Raw genomic sequence first — 24408 nt, forward strand, 5'->3', positions numbered from 1 at the left:
TAAAGTGTCAAATTTTAGCATGAATGTCAGTTCAGAGGATTCCCTTTTAAGTGCAGATTTAAAAGGTCTTTGAAGCAGGATGCAGGTAGTTAAGTCGTTGAGACAATGTCCTTTCTGGTTGAAATGGCAAGAAACTGTTTTTTCTTTGTGATCCTGTCTAATATCTGTTTTGTGGGCACTGATCCTGTTTACTACCATGAGAGATACTGAAAGGTGGACATATGATGCTCAAAGCAAGCAGTCTTTTCAGAAGGACTTGTTATAAACATGTATCATGCCAAACAGCTCTAAGCAGTACTTATGCACAACATTGTTATTCAGCCTCCTAATGAATGGAAAAGGACCAGTCTCTGCTTCTGGTAAATGATTTTAAAGTGTTCTGTTGTCTACTGTCGTGTGATCATGCTCTCTAGGGAGTCAATAGTTCAGATGAATGTTTACCGGCAATGAAAATAAGAGACACGTGTATTCTCACAGGCAGTATTTCTATGGTCTGACACCAGGTGAAGGCCTAAAACTTAGGTTGACCCAACTACATCAGTCAGGGCTGTGAAAAACTCTGCACCCTATAGGACATATTTATTTCGACCTAACCCCACGCTGAAGACATGGCCAGTTCACGTCTATCGCCTTTCAAAGAGGTGGATTTTCTACAATGCCAGAAAACACACCTTTCACTGTTGTAATAAATGTCTGCATTACAGCACTACACAAGAATAGCTGCAGCACTGCAGTGTAGACACAACCTGTAAAATAGTCCCTAGATAGGATCAGGACTTGAATTGTTTCCACAAGGCAATGAGTATGTTTAAGCATATTTGCGGCAGAGTTTGGGAACGGAGGGCTCTCTGCCAATTGCTGGATTTTACTTCAGGCTGATCAAGTACATTTAATTCCCAGATACTAGATAAGACTTGGTTGTCTAAGCATGACTTGAATGCTTAACATTATTCATGTTAAAGTTTTGGGCAAAGATGAAGCCAAGCAGGAGTTAGTTATAACTATCAAGTGGGGTAGCTAGTTAGGGAATCAATAGGTGTGGTGCTAATTTAGGCGTAACAAGACTTGAGCCATAGATTTAGGGAGGTGTGACTTGCCTGCAGGAATTTTAGGCTTTCACAAAGCATTGCAGTCTGGATGCCTAAGAACTGCTGCACATCTGAAGCATCTCTTTACTAAACCAGAAAGTGCCTCGTCTGCAAAGACTGGTATGTTCATTTGTTTATATAAACTATTACACACAACTGAAACATAAATAACACTGCAATCTGCTCTTTCCACCAATATACCATGCCACATCCTTACTGGAGAGCATCTGCTCCAAGCAATTTTTTGGTTATGTTCCTACATCTTTAAAAGCATACTGGAACTTTTATTTCAGCTGATTCTTTTATCGGGGGAAAAAAAAGGAAAATAAAAAGAAATCTGTAACCTGAATTCAGTCTCAGCTAAAAGTACACTCCAGTGTGGATTGCTGTTGCCACTTATAAGGCTTCATGGCAGGTGGCAATGCCATTAATCTTCAGCAGTGACAAGCTGTTCCTCTCAATCATAGTTTCAGATAAATTTCAGCACCCATCACAAGGATGAACTTCAGAGTAGCTTGACTGTTCAGCCAGGTTAAAAATGCAGATGCTATTCATAATGGTTAGCAGAAGAAACACCAAAGCAGAAAATGTAAATTGAAAAACATACAGAATACAAAAGAGTACACACAATGATACTGCACCTAGTCAAAATGTGTTTTTACCTGAACAAACAGTATTGCATATGTATCATACACATATAATGTTTTCAAATGGATCAGACTGTATCACCAAAACTTAATAGCCAAACAATCCACTTCAGATCCTCCATGGAAGTCAATGTTCATTATACAGATTAGCTTTGATTAAGGCTGTTGATTATTCACAGATAACTCACAATCACAGTTTTAGTCACACTGTTAAACAATAGAATACCAATTGAAATTTCTTAAATATTTTGGATGGTTTTTTATAGTTTCAAATATATTGATTTCAAATACAATACAATGCTCACTTTATATTATTTTAATCAAATATCTGCACTGTAAAAGAAAAAGAAATAATATTCTCAATTCACCTCACACAAGTACTAAAGTGTGATCTCTTTACTATGAAACTGCAACTTACTAATGTCCCCAAGACCACTCAGTCCTATTTGTAGTTCAGCTAACTGCTAAGAGAAGCAAGTTAGTTTATTTTTACCAGACAAAATGCTCTTCAGTTCTTATTTAAAATGTCACCTGAAATAAGAACATGTGTTCCCACATCACTTTGGCAGCTGGCATTGCAAGGTATTACACGTCATATATGCTAAACATTCATATGTCTCTTTACTGCCGACAGGCAGAACTGAATCTGGGACAGCTGGAGCTTAGTGTAGGAGCGTCTACAGATTGAGCTAAAAGCCAACTGCCTCTCAGCTAAGGGTGTAGAGGAAACTCAATCTCTGTCTCTCTCTGTAAGTGGGCTAAATGCCACTACCTGGGACAGTGAACCACACTCAGTAGATGTGTGAGTTGCACCTCTTCGTGCTTTGGCCACCATTCCAAAGGACATGCTTCCATGCTGATGACTCTCAATTAACACATTATATATTTAAACAAATGTGTGACTGACTACCTTGAGAGAGAATTGTATGTTTCCTCCTCTGTTTTACTCACTTTAAGCCATATATCTCCTGTTATAGCAGTCTTGGATGATGGCCCAGCACGTTTGTTTCACTGTAAAAGGCAAAAAAGGTACCAATGTGAAGTTTCGTTTCTAAAGATAGCTACAGCACTGGAATCAAGGTTTAAGCATCTGAAATGTCTTCCAAAATCTGAGAGGGACAAGGTGTGGAGCTTCATTTTAAATGTGTTAAAGAGTAATGATGCAGAAACTAAACAACCCGAATCACCATCCAAAAAGAAAATCAACCTTCTACTGGTGGCATCTGACTCAGATGATGAAAATGAGCATGTGTCGGTCCACATTGCACTGGATTGTCATTGAGCAGAACCCATCATCAGCATGGACACATGTCTTCTGGAATAGTGGTAGAAGTATGAAAGATCATGTGAATCATAGAACCATAGAGCTGGAAGACACCTCAGAAGGTCAAGTCCAGCCCCCTGCTCTAGGCAGGACCATCCCAACTATATCAACCCAGTCAGGGCTTTGTCAAGCTGAGACAAACACCTCTAGGGATGGAGACTCCACTACTTCCGTAGGTAACCCATTCCAGTGCTTCACTACCCTCCTAGTGAAATAGTTTTTCCTAATATCCAACCTGGACCTTTCCCACCACAACTTGAGACCATTGCTCCTTGTTCTGCCATCTGTCACTTCTGAGAACAGCCTTTCTCCATCTTCTTTGGAACCTCCCTTCAGGAAGTTGAAGGCTGCTATCAAATTCCCCCTCACTCTCTCCTCGTTTCAGTCTCATTCATTCTGCCATTGCTTTAAAATGCAGGTATTTTCAATAAATTCAATCCCAATGATATAAAATGTCATCTCATAGTATCCAAACTGTCACATAACTCACCTTAATACAGTCCAGTGCTCATACCATTACTGGCTTTTTCTCAAGAAGTTCTTTAACTGGAGAAAGGCTCTAGTTCAGTTACTTATAAGAAGAGACTGAGAGGGTTCGCTTAAGATCTCACAATGTCTTTTAATCCACAAACTCACTTAAAAGGTGGCTTGAGACACAAAGCTCAATGAAAATCAAGAATATTAAATTTGAATTAAATCCCACATAGTTCCTCTATTTTAATTGTTACTTTATATCTCCTCTATGTTTCCTTTCCAGAAATAAGTTGCCAAATATTTAAGGTTGCATGAAGGGAAACTGTTAATGAATCTTAAGTCACAACATTTCAATGTTCTCAATTAAAAGTAATTCTAATAATAGCCTAAAGCTTGGCAGAGCCTGTGCAGAAATCCTTCATCAGCCAAAGCTGGCTGCTAGTGAGGTCATCTTCTTGTAAATGATAAGTTTGCAGATGATACCAAACTGGGTGGGGGTGCAACTTCTTTGGAGGATAGGGACATAATTCAAAATGACCTTAGCAAGTTAGAGAAATGGTCAGAGGTAAACAGGATGAAGTTTAATAAAGAGAAATGCAAAGTGCTCCACTTAGGAAGGAACAATCAGTTCCATACATACAAGATGGGAAGCGACTGTCTAGGAAGGAGCATGGCGGAAAGGGATCTAGGGGTCATAGTGGACCACAAGTTGAATATGAGTCAACAGTGTGATGCTGTTGCAAAAAAAGCAAATATGATTCTAGGTTGTATCAACAGGTGTGTTGTAAGCAAAACTCGTGAAGTCATTCTGCCGCTCTACTCTGCACTAGTTAGGCCTCAGCTGGAGTACTGTGTCCAGTTCTGGGCGCCACATTTCAAGAAAGATGTGGAGAAATTGGAAAGGGTACAGAGAAGAGCGACAAGAATGATTAAAGGTCTGGAGAACATGACCTATGAAGCCAGGCTTCATGAACTGGGCTTGTTTAGTTTGGAAAAAAGAAGATTAAGGGGGGACATGATAGCGGTTTTCAAATATCTAAAAGGGTGTCACAAGGAGGAAGGAGAAAATTTGTTCCTCTTGGTTTCTGAGGACAGGACAAGGAGTAATGGGCTTAAAGTGCAGCAGGGGAGGTTTAGATTGGACATTAGGAAAAAATTCCTAACTGTCAGGGTGGTCAAATATTGGAATAAATTGCCAAGGGAGGTGGTGGAATCTCCCTCTCTGGAGATATTTAAGAACAGGTTAGATAGACATCTGTCAGGGATGGTGTAGACGGAGCTTGGTCCTGCCTTGAGGGCGAGGGGCTGGATGACCTCTCGAGGTTCCTTCCAGTCCTATAATTCTAACCTAAAATACTCTAAGAATTTAAATTTGCAGGCATAAAAGACAAAGGGGTGGAGGAATGGAAGATAGATTCCTGACAGACTGAAGGTCATTCATACTGGAGGATGATGATGCTCGATAATTAGAGAATGGATTTAGAAAACTGATAGGCACACAGATTACTGATGCAATCACAGGCTTAATCAAGAGATTTGGGGCTTGCCTAGGTGAGACTAAGGAGGCTTAAACCTATTACCAGTCTAGGGTTGATTCCATTCCTCTAAAATTTTCCAAAAAAAACCCTTGGTAGTATTTAAAACATTTGTCTCCCACACTATGTCTGGGATAGCTCACTTCAGGCCTTGTTTTTGGTAAAAATGAATAAAAGCATCTGAGAGCAACAACCAAGAAAATCTGGAGAACCCATCAAGGATGGTACCCGCTGGAAATCAATGAAAGGCAGCAAGACAACGAAGTACCAAGAGGACCAATAGTAGTAAAGGGACCAAAACATTAAAATTTGCTTCTGGAACAAAGCTCCCTCTGGCCACCTATAAACCACCTACTATTGTTAAGATACCTGGGTAAACAAGTTTGATTTCCACATCCAGTTTCTAACAATACCTTAATGCACAAACTACTTATTGACTTGCATAGATTCAACAGGTCTGCTTACTTTTTTGAGTAGAATCAATGTCTCCTAGGTGGGGAGGCATACTGAACCAGGTCTCACTCTGATAGAAACTCAGTTACCCAATCTTAATTAGCACTTTGTTTAAAAAAAATATTTTTCTTTGTCCAGAAGTCATTAATAATTGAGTGTCTGCTTGTCTGAGTCATGAAATCTCTGAATGTACTAAAAAACTCACTGGTGTGACAAATACTGGGATCAAATCTTTGACCTCAAGTCAGGAGAAAACTACTATACTTGTCCTATAGGATCGTTTTTCTACATTTTATAATTTGAACAAATTGTGGAAAAGATTAATTGGCATGTAACCTAGTAGCTTACTTAAAAACCCCATCCCTTTCATGGCACTACATACTGCCATAAATATATTTTAAAGTGAAGAGATGCAACAGTTGCAACAAAAAACAACAAAAGAAAAGGGCACAATCCCACAACATGGTAAGCATCACAGCAAGGCTTCTAAGCATGTATTCAGAGACTAACAACATGTCATCCAAGTGGTGATCGGCTATGAAAAATATCATTTTGTAGATATGTGCCCCACTGCTATTAGAATAGACAACAAACATACCACAGGATGTTGGACCACCTTCCATTTCCAATTACTAATATCCAGAATTTCTCTCCCCCCCCCCCCATTGGGATTTACATATGTACGTGAGAAGAGCAATTCCTCTCTTTGATAGCCTATTGCTTCGTTTTAGACAACTGAGAGCAGGCAGTATGTCCTCTGCATTTAGGATTTGATCATAAAATTGCTGTGCAATTGGGCTTCAGTGAAAATTTCTCTTTATAGGATATGCAAGATTCGCTTGGTTTTGATTGTATGGTTGTTTTTAAAATTAACATTTAAGAAAACGTGAAATTGCTGTCTCTCCAATACAGAAAGACATTTTCTTTTCAGACCAGCTTTTCTCGGCAGCATCACCACCGCTGGCTGTTAACCCTAAAATAATAAGAGTTTAAATAGCTTCCTAGAGACAAGATTGTGGGGTTTAGAGGGGTGGAAAGAAAAGGAAAGGAAAGGAAAGGAAGAAAGATTCTGCTTCAGTCAATTTCTCTCCTGGCTGTGTAATTTGACACATTGGTACTCAAATGCTATCTATTCAACACAGTATGTTGCTAATCTAATCTAAAGCAGCACTGTGAACACTGCTGTGCCATGGAAATGCTTAACAATGCAAACATGATTAGCCACATAGATGGGAGCTATACATGTTACTGTTTTGGGAGCAAAATTTAATAGTACAACAATGACGAGATGGCCTCCCTCTTCGATTCTATCTCATCACACTTACTTTATAGCACTCAATGCAAACAGGCTTTAATCTTGCGGTCTGCGGTTTTTTTCCTTGCTAATATGAAGGCTCATCTTGCACTAATTATGGCAATTTAATGAAGAGTAGAGAAAAGAATGATTAATAAATGCTTTCACCATTTGTTATGTTTTTGGCAAGTTGAGCTGCATTAGATCATGCATACAATAAAATTAAGAGGCTATAAAATTTACTCCACAGTCTAAGCAAAAAAGTAATAAGATGCATTTTACTGCATACTGCAAGACAATGGATATCATTGGGGGGGAGGGGAAGGAGAAGAGAAGAGGAACCAAAATGTGACTTGCATTTTGCCAACAGACCAAAGAGAAACTAACAAGCATCATGTGTATAAGATCCATGATTATGATTTTGGGCTAGGAACCGAGGATAAGAGAGAATCCCTGAACTTGTAACTATACAAGCGATTAAAGATTAGCTGCAGTAGGTGAAGAGGGATTATGCTGGCTAATTAATCAGGCATCTTCAATGAATATCAATGCAAAGAATTACAACCCCACACTGTCATTGCATTCAACCTCAACCTCCCTTTGCCCCAAATATCCCCACCTCTTAGTTCTACAGAAGTCTTTTCTCATAGTTTGTGGATGATGGGATGGGTTCATACCTTCTCATACCAGTAAAATGATAAAACTGATAACTTGATAACATTAGCCTATCCAACACTTGTGTTAAGTCTCTGAGATTGCCAGTGTGACAGATATTTCCAGAAGCCTGAGCAACTCTAACCAAGTTGAATACTTATTTATTTGAAATCTATGCCAGCATATTGCTGTCTCACTATTTACTAAACAGAGTAGCAGCAAGACCAGATCTCAAACAGGATGAAACATTGTTCATGTTTGCTTTCCAATATGTGCATTATACCAATAGTATGCTACAAACTGACAGAAAAATAAGAAACATTTCCACCCTCCCAGCAACCAGGCAGCCAACCCAGGATGCCCCAGGAATGGAGCTGGCTCCAGTATTAGGAAGGCAAGATAAAGAACCTGCTGAAGGTAGGGAGGTGGTGTGTGTTCTTGAGTGGACTAGGGGATACGGCATTTGCCTGGGGAGTGCAGGGTTTGGATTCAAGTCCTATCTCCCCTCCATTCACCCTGAGAGTGACAACACAGCCAAGACAGGAGAAAAATAAAAAGCTCTCAAAGAGGATTTAAATACAGGCAGCAAGTCACTACACGTTGAACTCCCCCAAATCCAGGACTCTCTGGTCCAGCAACATCCATGGTCTGGAAGGAAGGACAACAGATGTTGCTGGACAAGAGCCCCAGAGGCAAGGAACTCAAGTCAGCAGGTGCTGGGCAGCCTTGGCTGGATGGGCAGGGGCTGATCCTGCGGTGGGTGGGGAGTCCAGCCCGAGGAGCCCAGCCTGCAGCAGCTGAGAGGAATCTCCAGCCGGGGCTGGGAACCCAGGTAGCAGCTGATCCAGCAGCAGGTGCAGAGAATCCCCAACTAAGAACCCCAGCGGAAGCAGGGCTGGGAGTAGTCAGAGGAATCCCTTACCCCACCACGGAACCCCAGCAGCACTGGGGCCAGTGGAAAGCCCCAGGCCAGCAGCAGTTGGGGAAATCCCAGCCCAAGGAGACTGGCCCTGGGCACCCCAGCATGGGGCTAGCAGAGGGGACGAAAGACGAGGCTCTAGGGATGTCCACACCCCAGAGAGAAGCCTGGACCTCCTCTGGTCTGGCAAACTCCATGGTTTGGGACAACTCAGGTCCCAAAGGAGCCAGACTAGGGAGGTCCAACCTGTACTTCACATCCCTCCTGGAAAGGATTTTAGAAGAAGGGAACAAGGACTCGATATCTTGAAAGTAAAATACAGTAGCTACAATTTCCCCCCCCCCCCCCCTTTTTTTAAAGAAATGGACATAGACGATAAAGGAGGCACTAGAAATGGGGATTAATTATGAAAAAAATATATTGTGGAACTTGATAGTGCAAGTATTAAAGGAGCAACGTAAACTTAATTTTGACCCAAGATCTATATTTCTGGAAAAACAAATTTTAGAAAATTTTAACCAATGGAAAGTTTTCACTTTAACTTCTAAGTGCGAAGAACTGTTTACACAAATAAAAATTCCACTGCAGTGTTTGCAACCCAAAATTCTGACTCTGAAAGTGAAATTGATTTCTTTGGTTTTCCAAGATGAAGAAATAGTTTCTTTGACTGATCTTATGTGAAAAGGATTGCTGGTGCTCCCACACAGCAGGCAAGGTCACATTAGAAATACCAAGTTAGACATGCAAAGAGGAAATAACCAGTAAACCCCCACAAAATGAAATGGATTTCAAGCAACTGGTTTTCGTAAATCCAGCATGTTGTTAGTAGGTGAAGCACCATGGTCTGTTTGAGCACTGAATATCAGGTGAAGATCCCCACAGAATTCTGTCAATCCAGCCTCAATACTGAAATATATACATTTGCATTACTACAATCCAGACTTGAAACTTTTGCCATTCAAATAAGGGGGCAATGATTAATTCCACACTTGTTTTCACAGAATCATAGCACAGAAAGGGAACTTGAAAGGTCATCTAATCCCCTGTACTCACAGCAAGACTACATACTATTTAGACTAGAGGTAGGCAATAATTTTCAATGGGGGGGGGACCACGCCAAGAACTGGTAATGGCTGCACTCTTCCATGATATTAATGGAGGAGGTGCAGGGTCTGGGATGGAGGTTGGATGCAGAAGGGAGCTTGGGGTAGGGGACTGGGGTACAGGAGGGAGTGTAGAGTCTGGGAGGAGTTGTGGATGCTAGAAAGGATTCTGACCTGTGTGGGGGGGTGCAGGGTCTGGGAAGGGGTTGTGACCTGGGATAGGAGTGCAGGAAGGAGAGCAGGGACTTTGGTTGTGACTAGGGGGCAGGGAATTGGGGTGCAGGGTCTGAGAGGGGGTATAAGTACAGGAGCAAGGGTGCAGAGGGTTTGGTTTATGTGGGGCAGGGGTAGAAGGTTGGAGGAGCTGGGGTGCCAGTGGCAGACTCTAGCAAGGAAGTATTTACCTGGGTGACTCCTTGCCAGCACTCAGCAGGTCTCTCAGGCAGGCTTCCTGCCTACCCTTCCCTGGCAAACACCTCAGAGTGGCCCGCTGCTGGAGCCAAGTGCTGCTTTTAGTGCTGCCACGAGCAGGGGAGGCAGGGGCACTTTTGACTCCACAAACAGGCAGCTCCCATTGGCTGGCTTCCAGCCAATGGGAGCTGAAAGATTGTACTGGGAGTGTGGCAGCATGTAAAGCCTCTCCCCCAACACTTACAGAGGTACTCAGCGACTACATAGGCCCCCACAGCTGGCCGCTCTGAGCAGAGGTGGGCTTCTACTGGGCCATGGGCCAGATCCAGCATCTGGGCAGGCTGGATGCAGCCCATATTTTGCTCATCCCTGATAGGTGGTTGTATAACCTGTTCTTAAAAATCTCCAGTGATAAGTTTCTACAACCTCCCTGGAGTAATTTATTCCAGTGCTTAAACATTCTGACAGGAAGTTTTTCCTAATGTCCAAATTAAGCCACTGTTACTGCAATTTAAGCTGGGTGACTCCTTGCCAAGATATTGAACAGAATCAGATTAAGAAATGATCCCTCAAGACACCACTAGATACGCTTTTCCAGCTTGACTGTGAACCACTGATAATTTCTTCCTGGGAATAGTTTTCCATCCCGTTATGCACCCACCTTATAGTAGCCCCTAAGTAGGTAGGTGGTTCTCAACCTTTCCAGACTACTTTATTTCACAAGTATGATTTGCCTTGTGTACACCCCGCTCAAGTGGGCCCTCTGGAGGACCTCTGAGTAGCCACAGGGGTACGTGTACTGCTGTTTGAGAACCACTGATCTAAGTTGTATTTCCCTAGTTTGTTAAAAGGTTATGCAAGACTATACAAATAGTGATCCGTTTTCCCAGTCCATTCCTTTCTGTGCCCAGATGTCTCTAAATTCCCCTTCCTGTACTCAGTCCTCCACCATACCAGACTGGATTTGGTATTGGGGCACTCCCAATATCCCCCACAGCAAGAGCAGAATTTTGACTGGCTCCTCTTGCCTAGTGTATACACACACAAATTGTGTGCAGGGGGGTGATCCATGCGGGGGGGAGGGGGATCCATGGGAATTAAGTGCTCCCTCAACTACCAGACTAAGCTTGAGGCAAAGATATTCTAAGGTACCTTAATCCTCCTGCATGGTCTCCATCATGCTGTGGCTCTTTGCTGCTCAAAGTTCTCTAGTATTATTCTGTAATAATGACAACTTTTCTGTCTGGTTTTAAAAATTCACGTTAAGAATATATATCTGTCCTTCATGTGCTGTTTCTTATTGAACTGTGACATATTTATAATTCAGTAAGGCACGGCATATGAACAAGTATTTAAACATTTAAAAACAAGGTGGGTTGCTGGCTCTTTACAAAAACTGACACATTTAAGCACTGAAAACAAATCCTATTACTGTTGTCTTTAAAACAAACACACGCACACACGTTTTTCATAAGAGGGATCCTCTCTTATTGCACTGCTCTTCTTTCTGTCCTTCTGCAGGAAAAGGGCTGTGCTCTGCACCAGTTACTGCTGGAAGGCACTGTTTAAAATTGTGTTTTATTTTGCGTACTTGAATTATCGATTTCAAGGTCAGCAAGTACCATCGTGGTCAACAAATCTCACCTCCAGTGGAACACAGGCCACAGGACTTCCCAAAATAATGTATAGAGCAGATCTTTCAGGAAAACATGGAATCTTGATTTTAAAAATGGTCAGTGACAGAGAATCCACCAAGACCCTCTGTAAATTGTTCCGGTGTTTAATTACACTCACCATTTTAAAAATTGCACTTTTTTCTAGTATGAATTATTTCCTGGTTGCCTAAAATTCCTAATCCCTACTCAGAATCCTATTTAACCCAAAAAAGGGGGGAGGAAGGGAGAGAAAGGATAAAATCTATCAGATGCTCACCACCAGACTTAAAATGACAGACTTATTTCTAGCCCATTTTCTTCCCATACCAGTACCTCTTAAGATATATTTCCTGGTGGTTAAATTACTATTACTATTATTTTTTTGCTAACACTGGCAACTATTTATAGATGTGTTCTGGCACCATGGATAAAACAAACTGCAAAACAGAGGAAAGGAGATCTAAGGGTGAACGTTTATTTAATATGGAATACAGAACAACCCTAGAACTAAAGAGTTGAGGGGCCGGGGGAGATATACTATCCTCCCATAGACAAGCTCTAGGCACATGGAAGAGTCCTAGAAAATTATATTCCTACTACACAATTCTATAGGATAAATTTTAGAAGACTATCAGTCTCAACTGAATTCTACAGGGATTATGTAATTTTTGGAGGATCAGATTGTGTCATCCTTAATTTTTTTTTCTCCCCATTTAAAATAATAATAAAGACCATACATAAATCATTGGGCCTAGATTTTTAAAGGTACTTCTGTGTTCCTGTACTCGGGGCTTGTCTATACATAAAATACTGAAACAGTGTAGCTGCAGTTGAGAAACTACTTATGCTCATGGGAGCACTACTCCTGTTGGTGTAAGTAGTCCACTTGCCCAAGAAGCTAAGTCAACAGAAGCTGACCTAATGCTGTGTAGTGGTGTGGCTGCCCCACTCTGGCAAGGGCAAGCCAGAGAGAGACTGAGCAAATGTCCTCCAATAAGGGAGAAGTTTATAGGGAACCAATCAAAGAGTGGTTTTCTGGGGAATCCCTTGTTATAAGAAGCTGTATGGGCTCAGGGGAGCTGGAGAGAAGCTCCTGCCAGTTACCTCCCAGGCTGAGGACCTTGATACAATGGTCAAGAAGGTGTGAGGGTCATGGAGAAGTGGCCCAGGGAATGGGAGCAGTTGAGAGGAGAGGAGGGCTGGAAAAGGCTGCCACCAGAGGATCAGAACCTGGAGTAGTGGGCAAGTCTGGGTCCCCCGCTTGCACCGCACTTGACCACATTGGAGTATAGCCCATACAGACTGCGGCTTGCCCCTGAGGCAGGAGGCTAGACTTTGGGGCCGCCGTTGGACATGGAGGCAGGTGAAGGACTAGGACTGCTGATACTCCCAGAAGGGGGTGAGAACATTGGTGGTGGGCACTGCTGGAGGGCAGTGTCCTAAAGAGGACACCATGGTCCAGGAAGCAACAGAGGTTCAGAGCCAGAGAGTGGAGGCAGCAGAGCAGAGAGTGGAGCAATGATGGGCAAGACACCTGTCAGAAGGTGGCACACTCAACGGTCAGAGCTAATTCCCGGTGTGACCAACAACATGCACCGTGCCAGAGATCCAACCCCACCACCTAATGTAGAGCAGGCCTTAATGTTGCTCAGAAGGGATATAGGCACTCGAGAGTCTACATTCCATTGACTACTGAAGAAATTTAGGCTCCTAAATTAGATCATACATGTCATAACAATGAGTGTAGTAATGCATCGAAATCTTGAAAAAAATCTTGGCCTAGGTGTTCTAAGGCTTATATTTACAATGACTATTAAAGATTAATGCCTCAATTTAAAAACTCCAAAACTTGTACATATGTAATGAGTTAGCCTCACTTCCCCCTTTCCCCCCTTCTCCATGAACCTATTCTCAACCTTCCCTATCAATACTGTCTCTGCAAATGTGATTTTTTTAAATGTCTGGAGGGTCCAAGTTCAGATAATTTCACAAAAAGACCCAGAACAAGTTCCAGAGTCCTGGGGACAATATAGCACACATTTTTTCAACCAGCCCCCTATTTTTTTCCCACATTGAGGGGATTCACATTGAGGGGATCCAGCTTGAGCACCTTCATTGATTGCCACACACCCCAGGAAATCATGGGACGGTACCCCTTGCCAATCAATGAAAGGCTCACAAAACTTGCCAGCAACATGAAGACTGTGAACTTTAGAGATAAAGTGTTGCCAACCCACTCAATGTCAGTTTTACGTGCTGTATTTTTGTTTTGTTTCAATATACTGGTAATTCTGTAATCCACAACTGTATTCCCTTCAGAAGGCTTAGACCAAATCCATAAACAACGTGTCCGTAGCATGCTGCAGACAAGTGGTGGCCCAGACCAAGTAGCAATTCAAAGGGAAAAGGAATTTCTGTGCTCGATTCGCAAGACCAAGATTATTATTCTTATTGAACATGGAATTCAGTCAACACCAATATGAAGTGCAGGAAGGGAGAGAACATCAAAAAGGTCATTTTTAAAGAAGAGCTAATCAGGACTTGGAAACTCTACCTACTATACAGAAGCAGGTAAGAAGTATTAGCAGGGCAGGATATTGGTAAGATCCAGAGATAAAGCTCTGGTAAGAAGATTAGCCTATACCCACTCCCAGCTACTGAAGAGGGACAGTGCTGTCCCTAGCCCATGCTGCTTTTCACATCAGTCTCTGAAAGTATCTTTCCTTGATTCAGAGTCTTACTCATGACTGAGAATGTGGTGGGAGAAAAACAGGGTTGCTAATCTACCTGTCTCCTAGCACTCTCTGTCGAAAGGGACAGATCCAATGGGATGGAAATTTCACACCACTCAGACTGCTGGTTGCCACTAGAGAGCAGGCCATCCTCACCCACGTGCAGAATATGCAGCTGTGTAGGATACTCAAAAATGTGTGGGTCTTAATGTCCATCCACCCACGTCTTCCTATCCCTGTTCTGTGGCTCTGCTTCCTCTGGAGAGGATCTAGTTAACTTAAAAGGGGAAAAACTGCCAGACCTATTAGTAGAACATTGAATCTATGAAAGAGTCATTCAAGTGGTAATCAAACTATTTAACAAGCATTTGCCAACCCCATTTTCTGAATGTACTGTGTTAGTCTACAGGACCTTAGTTTAAAATTTGCCTTAAAAATATTTCATTAGTGCGTTGCTGAAGATTATTAAAAAAAAAAAAAAAAATCACATCTCTAAAAATATATATATATATATTTTCATGAAATCTGTAAGTATAGGGTTGCCAGGTGTCCGGTTTTGAATGGGACAGTATTTGAGCTTTCTGTACGGGAAACAAATTGAGAAAATATAAATGTCCGGTATTTTCTAAGTAAGATGTAATGTAAATTGTGATGTAATGTCAAGTGTGTCTGGTATTTTTGTTGAAACCATTTGGCAACCCTATCTAAGTAACAGAAGAGGCAGAAACGGTTTGTAAGGGACGGTACGTAGGAGGCAAGAGTAGCAAAGATCCTCTTCCCCCTTTCAAAAGTCAGGAAGATAAAAGGAATGGTGGTCCTATATTTGACACTTTTCTAGTCAAAGGTGAGCTGCAGTGTGATTGGGCTGTTTGACTGTCATTACAACTCCGATGATCCCCTGAATGGTTGTAGACATGCATCTACAGCCAATCAGTAGGTCATTATTCTATACCTTTAAATTTAAAGCAGTCAAGAGTTGCTTACCAGACTGCCAATTTTGACCTGTTTAACTTTTATTTCTATTTCTCACTCGAATCTTGAAATTGCCAATAGTTATTATGGTACAATCTAATTAATGCTCACTAATGAGGGGGAAGCCATTACAAATTACTGAATTTGCAAGCAAGTGCACAAGCTAAAGTCTCAGCAAATGTGCTCTGTTCATTTATTTTGACTATTGTAGTTTCTTTTTAATTATTTATGGCACTTCATAGAAGATTAATTCACTTGTCTGTTTTTGTAAAAATACTGCAGTCTCTGCAATGGTACTAAATTACTGATGTGGGTGATCCTCTATCATGGGAGAATAGGAATATGTTAAGACTGACCTTGGGTCACTTGCATGATAGATGATCCATATTTATCGGCCCTGGACCTCTTTCGCTGCAAGGATAGATTTTAAGATAGTTGTATTTCTCTGAAGGGGAAAAAAATCTACCTAAGAAGCTTTAGCAGTATGAGTGCGCTAGTTCTTGGGCTATGCTAGATTTGGCACATATCACCTTTATGGCTCCTTTTTGGTGAATGAACCAGTATCTGATTTCCTCCAGCTTCTCCAGGTCACTCCTGCAATGATGTCTGTTTTGATTAGAAAGACTGTGCCTTTCCATGCTATGTTTAAAACAAACAGAGAATACTTTCCTCTGTGATCTAGGAAGTTTTGTTTTCCTTCTTTTTCTGTTTTGACCAGATTCCTTGGCTAAGTCACTTACACAAGCTCCACATACGAGCCTTTGGATATTATCACTTCATAGTCCAGGGTTATTAAGATCATAGTTCAACCTTCAAACCTGCCAGCATATGTCATGAAAATGTGTGACAGTCACAGTGTGGAACCTTTATGCATCGTTGTCTTGGCCTACAACTGAAAATGTTCTTTTAATTCTCAAGTATGTTTTAAAGGGTGTTTTCTCACTGTCTTAAATAAATGGGCTTCTTAAAAAAAAATTGGGAAAAGCTATCATGTGCAGCCAAAAGCATCTCTCTGCCACAGGCCTTCAGATGTTCAAACACAAACCTCCGCTACTTGGGCTAAGAGGATAATAGTTATTTATGTGAATCAACAGCTAGTGTTGCCAACATTCTGTTCACAGAAAACTGAACACCCTTGCCCGGTCCTCTTTCCCAGAGGCCTTGTCCCTGCGTGGCCTTTTTTGAGATGCCACTCCCACTGACTCCATCCCATTGCCTCCTTTGTTTGCTATCCCTCACCCACTGTCATGATCATGAGGGTTAGCCAGCAGCCTGGGAACTAAGGGGTTAACCTTACCTACTCAGGCAGAGTTAGCCAATAGGAACGTAGGTAGGAATCTCAAACTAGGACAAAGGTATTTTTGGGTTTCCCTCCTTTGTCTCTGAGAGTTCCCTCCAGCTATTGAGGGAGACAGACATGTCTCTCTCTCCAAGAAACATTCTTCACTTTCTGTAAGTAGGGTAAAGTGTAGATAAAGCCATTAGGTTTTATTATTTTATGGTTTGGGAAATGGGATCTGATGTTTTGGCTGTCTTCTGTAACCAAGTTCTAGGCCCATGGAGTTTCACTGTGAGTATGTTATTTTGTTGCTTTTCCATCTGGTCATTATGCTTGCAAGAGGAATATTGTGGTGATAAGGGTTTTCTCTTTTCTTTTTATTAACCTGGTATTGGTTAATGGTTGTGCCCTGATTTGTACTTTAGGGCTGAGATTTCCCAAGTGATCTCACCCCTGATTTTTCACATCAATACTTGGGTGGTGGCAGCAGAGATTTTATCCCCCAAAATCTAGGGTTTTAAGATTTTGAGGAGAAGTTTTATACCAAAGCCTGGCCCCCACTTCCGCATTTATCATGCCAGAGTGGGGAAGGAGCCATGACACCGGCACTCATTTTCACTGGACTGGGGCAGGAGTTTGAGATGCAAGACAGGATGAGGGTTGCAACTAACTGTGTGGACTCTGAAGTGAGGTCAGGAGTTAGGGGTTTAGAGTTAGGGGAGCTGACAGGAGGGAAGCTGACAGGATCACCAAACCCTTGAGCAATGTGGGAAGGGGCCACCTCACAGAAGGGGTAGCACTGGAGAAGTCTGGGAGACGAGGCAACTGCATTTGCATGCAGTATTCAAGATGTGGGCATACTGTGAATTTATATATAGGCAATATATTTTCTGGCTTATTATATCCCTTTATTAATGATTCTGACGTTTGGTTTATTTTATTGACTGGCATTGCTCATTGAGTAGATGTTTTCAGAGAACTGTCCACAATGGCCCCAAGTTCTCTCTCAAGTGTTGACTGCTAATTTAGACCTCATAATTGTATATGTATAGGTAGGATTATTTTTTCCAACGTGCATTACTATGCATTTAACAACACTGAATTTCATCTGCTACTTTGTTACCCAGTCACCCAGTTTTGTGAGATTCTTTTGAAGCTCTTTGTAGTCTGCTTTGGACTTAACTATCTTAAGTAATTTTGTATAATCTGCAAATTTTGTCTGTTCACTATTTATCCCCTTTTCCCAGATCATTTATGAATGTCTTGAGTAGGACTGACCCTAATACAGATCCCTGGGGAAAACCACTAGTTACCTCACTCCATTCTCAAAACTGACTGTTTATTCCTACTAGTTACCAATCCATGACAAGACTTTCCCTTATAGTCCAAGACATCTTACTTTGCTTAAGAGTCTTTGGTGAGGGAGCTTGTCAAAGACTTTCTGGAAATCTAAGCACACTACATCCCTCTTGTCAACATGCCTCTTGAACTCCTCAAAGAATTCTAGTAAATTGGAAATCTTACCTCATTTACAAAAATAACGTTGACTCTTCCCAAACAAATTATGTTAATCAAGGTCTCTGACAATTCTGTTCTTTACTGTGGTTTCCCCAGTTTGCCTGCTACTGAAGTCAGGCTTACCAGCCTGTAATTGCTGGGATCACCTTTGGAGCCCTTTTTAAAAATTGACATCACAACAGCTATCCTCCAGTCATCTGGCACAGAGTTAGGGATGTTAAATTGTGTTTAATCAATTAAATATTTGATGGAATTTCTATCGACTAGTTGATAAGCAAGGGAAACTACAGAGCTGCAGTGGGATTCGCTCCCAACCCTAGGAGCTAACCCCACTGCAGCTCTGCCTTCTAAATGTGTTAAGAGCTGTCAGATTCTTAATGCATTTAAAAAGATGAAGTGCAGCTAGGGGGAAGAGGGAAGAGGAGCCAGGCATGAGCGGGGACAGCTGATCCCCAGCTCATGCCTGGTTCCCCTCGCTGCAGCTTTTGACACATTTAAAAAGCAGAAGCGCAGTGGGGGGCGAGGGGGAAATCAGCTGATTCCTGGCTCACACCCAGTCCCCCACCATGCCTCTGCCTCCCCTGTTCTCCGTGGAGATGGTGCTGGGGGGGGAACTAGCATTTAAGCTGGCTCCCTCCCCTTGCCTTGATAGAGGTGGGGGATGGGGAGGAAGCGAGGAGTGGAGTCACTACTCAACTATGTGATAAGCTTATGCTTATCAGATAATCAACTAGTTGCTTACATCCTTACACAGAGGCAGATTTAAATGATAGGTTACAGACTACGGTTACTAGTTCTGCAATTTCTTCTAATTCTGCAATTTCATATTTGCATAATTCTTTCAGATTCTTGGGTGAATTCCATCTGGTTCTGGTGACTTATTACTGTTTTATTTAATCAATTTGTTCCTAAACCTCCTCTAATGACACCTCAATCTGCAAGAGTTTCTCAGATTTGTCACCTAAAAACAGTGTTTCAGGTTTGGGAGTCTCCTCCATCCTGAGCAGTGAAGACAAACTGAATTACTTGCATCTTTCTGCAATGACCTTATTGTCCTCGAATTCTCATTTATCATCTCGATCGTCTTGTGGACCAACAGGTTCTTTAGAAGGCTTCCTGTTTCTAAGGTACTTTAAACATTGCTCTTACTTTGAGTTTTTGGCTAGCTGTTCTTCAAATTCTTTTTTTGGCCTTCCTAATTATATTTTTTACACTTTGCTTGCCAGCGTTTCAGCTTCTTTCTATTTTCCCTAAGATTTAACTTCTACTTTTTAAAGGATGCCTTTCATTGCTTCTTTCAGTTGTAGAGCTATGCTGACACTTTTTTGGTTCTCTTTTAAAATTTGGGATTTGGTTCTCTTAAAATTTGGGGTTTACATTTACGTTTGAGTCTCTGTATGGTGTCTTTAAAAAGTTTCCATGAAGCTTGCATAGATTTCTTTTGGTACAGTACCATTTAATTTCTTTGTAACTTCCTCATTTTTGCATAGTTCCCCCCCTTCTCCTGTAGTATTTTCCTCAGATGTTTAAATTTATTATATTGTGGTTACTATAACCAAGCAGTCCAGTTATATTCATTTCTTGGACTAGATTCTGTGTTCCCCTTAGGACTAAGTCAACAATTGCCTCTCCTTGTGTAGGTTCTAGGACTAGCTTCTCCTGGAAGCAATCATTTAAGGTTTCAAGAAACTTTCATCTCTGAATCCTATCCTGAGGTGTCAATCTGGGGATAGCTGAAATCCCCTATTATTGACTTGTAAATATTTTTACCACTTCTCTAATCTCCCTGAACAGCTCACGGTCATTATTGCCATTCGGGTAAGGTGGTCGTTCGTATATGCCTACTGCTATATTCTTGATAATTTCTTGTCCTAATAATATCTATAGAGATTCTACGGTATAGTTTGGGTCATTTAAAATATTTATTTCATTTGATTCTATGCTTGCTTTCACATAGTGCTATTCCCCCCCACCAGCACAACCTGTTCTGTCTTTCAGATGTATATTGCTGTGTCCCACTGATTATCCTCATTCCACCAAGTTTCTGTGATGCCTGTTATATCAAAAACTGCTATCACTGTTTAGGTATCTGCCACTACAGGATGTAATTGAATGGGACTTTTCTTCATTTGACTGTTTCTCCTGAAATTCTACCTGTATTTTAATCATCCTCAATCCTGTCATCCTCACTAGGACATAGAGAATCTCCATTAATAGATCCTCCCTTTAGGGATGTCCCCCTCCAAACCATTTGTTCCTCTGCAGTTGTCAGCTTTCCCTCAGCCCTTAGTTTAAAACTGTTCTACAACCTTTTTAATTGTAAGTGCTAGCAACGTGGTTCAGTTTTGATGTAGGTGGAGTTCACTATTTCTTTAGGCTGCCCTTTTCCCAAAAGTTTCCCCAGTTCATAATATATCTAAACCCCTATTTGCACCATCAGCTCCACCTCACAGAGACCCTGCAGTTCTGCCTGTCTAACTGGCCCTACATTTGAAATTGGCAGCATTTCAGGGAACGTTATCATAGAAGTCAATTTCTTACCTACCAGCCTAAATTTGGCCTCCCTACGTCTTTGCTCCCTACATGTACCATGGCCATGGATCCTATTTAGCACTGAAAACTGTGCACCAGGCAGCCAAGTCATCATGCAGTTCTCCGAGTTATTGCAAACCACCCATCAAATCTGACTGAGGTGTGTTGTAAGCAAAACTCGTGAAGTCATTCTGCCGCTCTACTCTGCACTAGTTAGGCCTCAGCTGGAGTACTGTGTCCAGTTCTGGGCGCCACATTTCAAGAAAGATGTGGAGAAATTGGAAAGGGTACAGAGAAGAGCGACAAGAATGATTAAAGGTTTAGAGAACATGACCTATGAAGCCAGGCTTCATGAACTGGGCTTGTTTAGTTTGGAAAAAAGAAGATTAAGGGGGGACATGATAGCGGTTTTCAAATATCTAAAAGGGTGTCACAAGGAGGAAGGAGAAAATTTGTTCCTCTTGGTTTCTGAGGACAGGACAAGGAGTAATGGGCTTAAAGTGCAGCAGGGGAGGTTTAGATTGGACATTAGGAAAAAATTCCTAACTATCAGGGTGGTCAAATATTGGAATAAATTGCCAAGGGAGGTGGTGGAATCTCCCTCTCTGGAGATATTTAAGAACAGGTTAGATAGACATCTGTCAGGGATGGTGTAGACGGAGCTTGATCCTGCCTTGAGGGCGGGGGGCTGGACTCGATGACCTCTCGAGGTCCCTTCCAGTCCTATGAAATCCCCTATCATGGTTATCTGTCTCTTTGTAGTAACTGGAATTCCCTCCCCCGAGAGTATAAGGAGATACATCTTCTAAAAGGAGGGCTCCAACTGTGGGATTGTTTCCTTCTGATCCAGTTGGATGGTCTCCTTCCCTGAGATTTCCATCCTTCTAATAATGCTCCCACATCAATTGAATACAGGTGTTATGGCCCCTGCTGCAGCAGCTTCCACTCCCATATCAGATCATCCTTCTGCTTAGCAATTAATTCTCCCCTTCCCCACAAAGCCTGTCCCTTAAATCTTCACATCAAATCCCCCCTGCCAAGCCGCACTTTCTGCTCCTACAACTGCAGGGGCTCTTTACCCTTTTCCTGGGGCATCCCCATCTCCCCCTTAGGGCTGAGGGTGGCACAGAAGCCATTCCATTGCTCATGGGAGAGGAGGGGGAAACCAAGATGTCAACTAGGATTGCCAACATTAATTCAAAACTATGAGAGAAACCCAGAAGTCCAAGGGCCACTTAGGCATGATTGAGGGGCAGCGAGGCCAAATCTGGGCATCACTGTGACACTGTTCAACGAAGTTGCCAACTAGTGGCACTACCCTGGTTGAAATGTGAGATGAAAGGTTCACTATGCTTATTGAGTTTGGGGCAGTCAATTTATCTGTACAAGGGCAGGGCCAACGTGACACTCGTCGAGGCCCAGAGCAGAAACTAAAGAAGTTGGCACTAGTACCTGAGCCCTCCTATGCAGGGCCAAAGCCCAAGCCCCACCTCCCAGGCTGAAGCATTGACACTCACCCCTGCAAACAGTCATCCACACCTCCCTCAAGGACAAGCCCCACCATTTTAAGAAGTCTACGTTGGTGTGATTTATTTCCACTTTTAGAAATTAAGTAACGTGAGTATCTCAGTCACATTTCCCCAAAGTGACTCAATAGATATGACATACCTTAGCTTTGCAAGGGACCCTGTTTCATGGGGCCCTGGAAAATTGCCCTGCTTACTAACTATTAAGGCTGGCCTTGAATAAGGGGCATCCCTTAGAATACAGGACTGTTGGGAAGCCTAGTGCCAGCTCGAGTCCACTTCATGCAGCAGCTCTGATTGGCTGCCTTCCCTACCCCCTATGAAAGAGCAGCCAATCTGAGCTCCATTCACTGGCAGGGTTATAATTCACAAAAGGGCTGGAACTCCTGGATTTGATTGCCAGACTGCTCCCAGGCAGGCTGAAATCCCATGGCAACTGGGAGGCCACTCGGGTGCAAGGGGGGGGGGGGGGCTCCTCTAGCCTAGTGCTACTCCTTAGAGGAGACAGTCACAGACCCTTAGTCAGCCTTCTTTGGACTTACCTGCTCAGCCCCCTATTTTGCAGCCATAGCAGAGTATTTGTCAGTCACAGCTGCTCCTACCTCTTTTGCCAGTGAGAGTCTGAGTCCCAGATCAGCTCTCAGTCTTTAAATCCCAGATCTTGAGGAGCTTGGGCCTCTCTGCCATTAACTTCCAGCCTGCTGCTCTGCTCATAGACAGCTTCTGTCCTGCATCTGAGCCAGGCCCCCTTTGACCTCTGGGAACTTGAACTAGAGGGATTAGGTTGCCCTCTATGGGCTAAATGTTACACTGAGCGTTAGCACAATGCTCAGTAGAGAACACTGCAGCAGTGCCCTGTTTACTAGAAACTGACGAGAGAAACAGCACTTTGAAACACCAAAAAAAGCACTTGAAGCATTGTCTGTCAGCCACCACAGACAGACCTGGCAGTGCAGCCTGAAGGATGTAGCACTAGACAGAGACTCAAGTTCTTTCCCTAGGTCTGCTACTGGCTGACCTTGGATGTGACCTACAGTGTTTTTTATGGCTCAATCTGGCCTTCAAAGCATATCTGATGTGACTTTAATTAGCAACCAGCAAGAGGAACAAACAACCAATTACTCACACATATATAAAAATGTTTTGGTTTACTGTATGTAAATAATAATAAAATAGCAAATGTTTTATTTCTTCAGTAGTCATGCTTGATTATTAAAGCAAACTATTTACTAACTACAGAAAATTGGATAGTTACTTTATGCACATTTGTCAACAGATATTTAACATACACATTTTATTGTATCTAGATGTCTATAACCACAAGTTTGTCACACTTAAAATTAGCATAAAGACAAACTTTATCTGACTCTATGAAGTTGATTGGTTTGTAGAAACTTTTGTTAACTAATAGAATAGTTTTTGGTACAATCAAAGCCCATTAAGGTCAGCTGAACAGAGAAGCAGAAGCCCCATGGTAATTGTCCAGATATCTGAAATGACAACAAATCAAAGATACATTTGCTGGTTTCTGTCAAAATGTTTGAGACATTAAGGCTTTGCATGAGAGCAGAAAGGGAGACATCTCAATAAAGCAAGTCTAGATTAAATCAAAGAAACAGATGATTAGACCGAGGCAATCTAGTGATACCATGGTCTTGAATCTTCAACGTCTAGTGTTTGGATTTACATTTAAGATTAAAAAGTTAGCATAAGATGCCACCGTGTCGTAATAAATCACTGCTCTACATACAGATGCCACAACTGAGTAGGACATAGTAGGCTATACTAGTCACTGAAGCCAACCCGCAGAGGAGGTATAATTAGTATACCAACTCCCTGTATTATACACAATTTTCCCATCTTTTTTCCTTCCTGTTAAACTTCCATGTGACGAGCTTGTGGAGGAGTTGAGGCCCAGTCTTGAAGACAATCAATGACTGAAACATAGCTCTTCCCTCCAGAGTCTGACAAACAAGCCAGACTGAGTAAAGGAGAACCTAGGGAGGGTGTAACTACTGGATTGGGTCCTTGTCAGAGATGAGAAATGAAGTTCCTGATGTAAGTTTCTTGGAGGACTCTAGTTTCAGGATACAACAGTCAGATTCCCAAAGGCAGAATTCCAGAAGCAACTAATCTGCAGGAATCCCTTCAGAACTATTGCATAAGAGATGGCACTATCTTTACTGCTACTAAAATGTGCTAGGAAACTCTGCATCCAGCGATAGAGGCAGCTTCAATCCATCTCCACAGCTAATATCCACATGCTTGTGGTGCAGCTACATAGAGCAATCC

General features: G+C 42.1%; 1 protein-coding gene across 5 annotated transcripts in view; it reads right to left on the reverse strand.

The window, feature by feature from the left end:
- KLHL29 (kelch like family member 29) overlaps positions 1–24408 on the reverse strand; it is a 598373-nt gene that overhangs the window by 548810 nt on the left and 25155 nt on the right. Inside the window, exon 1 of one of the 5 annotated variants that reach the window (XM_075923422.1) lies at positions 22719–23336. The exons of 2 other annotated variants lie outside the window; for them this stretch is intronic. The gene's annotated coding sequence lies outside the window, so the exon portion shown is untranslated. Of the gene's footprint in view, positions 1–22718; positions 23337–24408 lie in introns of those variants that run through there. 2 more of the 5 variants (XM_075923420.1, XM_075923424.1) reach the window with 2 other exon arrangements.

The sequence above is a fragment of the Pelodiscus sinensis genome, chromosome 3 (genome assembly GCF_049634645.1).
Source record: "Pelodiscus sinensis isolate JC-2024 chromosome 3, ASM4963464v1, whole genome shotgun sequence".
In the NCBI taxonomy this organism is placed as follows: domain Eukaryota; kingdom Metazoa; phylum Chordata; order Testudines; family Trionychidae; genus Pelodiscus; species Pelodiscus sinensis.